A 4,694-nucleotide genomic window follows, 5' to 3' on the forward strand; every position below is an offset into this window, starting at 1 on the left:
TTTTTTTTATGGTCTTCACCATGCACTTTAAATATTGTGTTAACTTTATTGCTCGGGCCATCACGATCGCGGCGATACCATATATGTGTATTTATTTCACTTGTTAAAAATAAAGAATAATTTATGGAAAAAACTGACAACCCATCGGCGGCCGGGGATCACATTCGTTGCCTGCCAATGGGTGAAAAACATTGAGCGATTTTTCTATGGGGTCACATATTACACCACTTTGCGGGAGAGTCCATGAACACGTATGTAAATGCCTGTGTTGTATGTTTTATGGGTGCGATTCTATATTTTAGAAAGTCTGTGGAATTGACCACATTGATTTGGGAATTCTTTGAGGTGATAGAAACCTCCCCAGAGGGTGTAGTGTGACCCTCCTGCCTGTATTCTTGTACCATATTACATTTTATATGGCCGCTCGGGTGTAACGGTTCACTGGGATACGCTTCTTGTGATGTCATCCAGAATGTGGGCAGATTCTATTTCTCTGCACTGTGAAGAACCTGAGCGTGATGTCATGAGGGGCGTGGCCTGTAATCTGGACGTGTTCCGTTTCCACATAATGGCCAACCGGTTATGACATCAGAAAGTTTATAAATTGGGGTCACACATTGACCACGGTGTCAGTTTCTCTTGCTGGCTCTCATCATGGAGGTGTCGCGTAAGAAGAGGATGTTGGTGAAGACGTTTCCCAAGATGAGTACTGTAGAGAAAATGGAGGTTGGCGGACGCCGGCTTCCGGATGATGTGGAGATGGTGGACGTGGAGGACAAAGATGAAAAAATGGAGATTGGCGGACGCCAGTTTCCGGATGATGTGGAGATGGAGGACGTGGAGGATGAGGGTGACAAAATGGAAATTGGCGGACACCAATTTCCTGATGATGTGGAAATGGAGGACCTTTCGGGGGCTACGGTTATCATCAGGGCCTCAAACCCCCGGAAGAGAAAGCGGCCATTTTAGTACCATCTGTCACTCGGGGCCCATTTACCATCAGGGCCCCAAACCCCCGGGAGAGAAAGCGGCCATCTTAATTCCATCTGTCGCTTGGGGCCCATTTACCATCAGGGCCCCGAAACTCCCGGGAGAGAAAGCGGCCATCTTAATTCCATCCTTTACTTAGGGCCCATTCACCATCTTTAGGTGAGGTAAGTGCCGTCCACTGATGATCTTCTCCACTCACATCTCTTCTACAGCCGCCTGGGCACTGAATTTCTGATTTTTATTTTGCAGTTGTCACCCCAACATCGTGGCCTTTACCACCTAAACCATCTGAAATTCCCATGAAGACTCCTCCAGTGCTGAGAAGCAGTGACGAGCAGAACAGAAGCGAGATCCGGTAAGTCTGACGTCCTCTGCTCCGTCTTCATCTTCTGCTGGTGAAGGTTTTGTGAAAAAAAAATTTTTTTCTTTTTTAAGATTGGACAAAAAAATGGGGAAACGTCCCAGTCTCTTCTGATCCAGGACTGAGCTGTGTAAAGGTGGACTGACGGCCATATCCACGTGAGAAGAAGGACCCTCCCCCCCGCTCTTCATCTCACCAATCACCGGTTGTTAAAGGGCCGGCGCCACAAAACACAGCACAGCAACTCCACCACATTCTACAATAAATAAATATATTTTTTTAATCTTTTTCACTCTTGTATTGGGCATCATCCTGGGAATCTGTATTTTACGGGGCACTAGCGCATAGCGGTTTTGTCGGGTTTTCTTTCCACAATTTATTTAAACCATGCAGCCGTTAATGCGGAGTTCTGGCGTTCAGTTTTGTGAAACTGCTGCGTATTTTGCTACAATTTTGCATTCGTGGGCGAAAAATGTTAAAAAAATCTGCATGCTCCGCACTTAAAGGGAATCTCCGACACCATCAATATCTGATCATCTCTGGGGACCTCCAGCATTAGTGGGGGGTAAATTGGTTGTCCGGGATTTTCAGCCTATGCAAAGCTGGGTTTACACGTTGCGGTAATGTGTTGCTCGGTCCAAACGTTTTACCCCGAAATGCAGCATAAGTGTCCCCCTAGCAATGATAGACCCCCATTAAAGCGGACCTCCTCTCCTGCCACATCTGTTTTAGTAAAAACAAAATAAGGGCCAGTTCACACTGAGTTTTTTTACGTGTTTTGTTTTTTTTTACACGGAAACAGTGCCGGAAAACGCGCCAAAAAACGGCCGAAAATGCCTTCTATTGATTTCAATGGGAGGCGGAGGAGTTTTTTTTGCGAGCGGAAAACCAGTCTCGCGGTAAACAGAAGCGACATGCCCTATCTTCGGGCGTTTACGTCTCCGACTTCCCATTGACATCAATGGGAAGCAGAGAAAGCGTATTTCGCAGAGTTTTTTGCCCACTGCCCGCTACGTACGCGGGTGAAAAACGTGGCAAACGGCGTGCAGGCAGATTAAAACCTGCCTCAAAATTCCATACGGAATGTTGAGGCAGAATTTTCTGACTTTAAAAAAACTCAGTGTGGACATAGCCTGATAATAAACCGTACCAGAATCAAAAAATGTCACTTCACCCTCCAAAAATGGAATGAAAAGAGATCAAGAAGTGGCATGTACCTAACAATGGTGCTGATCGAAACTGCAGTTCGTTACGCAGAAAACAAGTCCTCGCACGGCTTTCTTGATGGAAAACTAAAAAAGTTATGGCTCTTAAGCCTTATTCACACCAGCGTATTTCACGTCCGTGTTACGCGCGTTAAAAAAACGTCCGTCGCGCGGACCTATGCAATTCAATGGGGACATTCAGTGTTTTTCACGCAGCGTGTGTCCTAAGCGTGAAGCTCACGACCTGTCCTATACTTGTGCGTTTTTAGCGCATCACGCACCCTTTGAAGTCTATAGGTGCGTGAAAATCACAGACAGCACACGGACGCACATCCGTGTGCTGAGCGTGATTCACGCAACCGTTCCTAAAGGAATGAGGGGAAAAAAACAAACACCTCCTCCAGTTGTTTTTGCTGATGTAAAAAAACGCGTGATACGGATGACATACGCGCGTAAAAACCGCAGACGCGCACCGTACACAGATACCACACGGAAATGCAACGCAGGAAAACGCTACTTTTTTTATACACGCAAAACGGACAGGTTCGTGTGAATAAGGCAACACCGAAAGTAATTGCTTTTTTATAAAAATAATTTTATTGTGCAAGCGCCATAAGACATAAAAAAAAAAACTATAAACATCTGGTATCGCCGTAATCGTATCGCCCCGCAGAATAAAGTGAATGTGTCATTTATAGCGCACGGGGAACGCTGTAAAGGAATAAACAGTAGAATTGCGGTTTTGGAGTAACCACGCCTCTTAAAAATAAAATCTGATAAAAAGTTGCATGCACCCCATGAAAAGTCTAATTCCCCAAGGCCTCTAGTTTCCAAAATGGGGTCACTTTTAAGGGGTTTCCCCTGTGCTGGTACCTCAGAAGCTCCGCAAATGCGACATGGCGCCCAGAAACCAATCCAGCAAAATCGACATGCCAAATAGCGCTCCTGCCTTTCTGAGCCCCGCCATTCGGCCAACCAGCAGTTTATGACCACATATGGGGTATTGCCGTAATCGGGAGAAATTATGTGTGATTTTAAATTTCACAGCCTAATTCCACAAAATGCAGCAAAAAAAATTAATAAAATGTATGGTCTAAATGCCCACTATACCCCTCGATAAGTTCCTCGAGGGGTGTAGTTTGCCAAATGGGGTCACGTTTGGGGGTTTCCACTGTTTTGGCACCACAAGACCTCTTCAAACCGGACATGGTGCCTAATAAAAAGGAGGCCTCAAAATCCACTAGGTGCTCCTTTGCTTCGGAGGCCGGTGCTTCAGTCCATTACCGCACTAGGGCCACATGTGGGATATTTCTCTAAACTGCAGAATCTGGGCAATACGTATTGAGTTGCGTTTCTCCGGTAAAACCTTTTGTGTTATGAAAAAAAAAAAAAATGAACTAAAAAAGGATTTTCTGACAAAAAAAAATGAAATTTAATTTCACCTCTACTTTGCTTTAAATTCCTGTGAAACACCTAAAGGGTTCATAAACTTTCTACATGCTGTTGTGAATACTTTGAGGGGCCTAGTTTATAAAATGGGGTGTTTTATGGGAGTTTCTAATATATGGGCCCCTCAAAGCCACTTCAGAACTGAACCCTTAAATTTTTTTTATTCTAAGGGTATGTTCACACGCTCATGTGAATCTGGCCTGAGACGGAGGGTATGTGCACACGCTCATGTGAATCCGGCCTGAGACGGAGGGTATGTGCACACGCTCATGTGAATCCGGCCTGAGACGGAGGGTATGTGCACACGCTCATGTGAATCCGGCCTGAGACGGAGGGTATGTGCACATGCTCATGTGAGTCCGGCCTAAGACGGAGGGTATGTACACACGCTCATGTGAATCTGGCCTGAGACGGAGGGTATGTGCACACGCTCATGTAAATCCGGCCTGAGACGGAGGGTATGTGCACACGCTCATGTAAATCCGGCCTGAGACGGAGGGTATGTGCACACGCTCATGTGAATCCGGCCTGAGACGGAGGGTATGTGCACACGCTCATGTGAATCCGGCCTGAGACGGAGGGTATGTGCACATGCTCATGTGAGTCCGGCCTAAGACGGAGGGTATGTGCACACGCTCATGTGAATCTGGCCTGAGACGGAGGGTATGTGCACACGCTCATGTGAATCC

The 4,694-nt window shown here is 46.1% G+C and overlaps 1 long non-coding RNA gene across 1 annotated transcript; it reads left to right on the forward strand.

The window, feature by feature from the left end:
* Positions 1 to 214: 214 nt before the first annotated feature.
* On the forward strand, positions 215 to 1,606 carry LOC142720888 (uncharacterized). Its single transcript, XR_012873647.1, has 3 exons — positions 215 to 1,154; positions 1,240 to 1,345; positions 1,426 to 1,606. It is a non-coding gene; the product is annotated as an uncharacterized LOC142720888 (long non-coding RNA).
* Positions 1,607 to 4,694: the final 3,088 nt, after the last annotated feature.

This window comes from Rhinoderma darwinii, unplaced genomic scaffold (genome assembly GCF_050947455.1).
Source record: "Rhinoderma darwinii isolate aRhiDar2 unplaced genomic scaffold, aRhiDar2.hap1 Scaffold_510, whole genome shotgun sequence".
In the NCBI taxonomy this organism is placed as follows: Eukaryota; Metazoa; Chordata; class Amphibia; order Anura; family Rhinodermatidae; genus Rhinoderma; species Rhinoderma darwinii.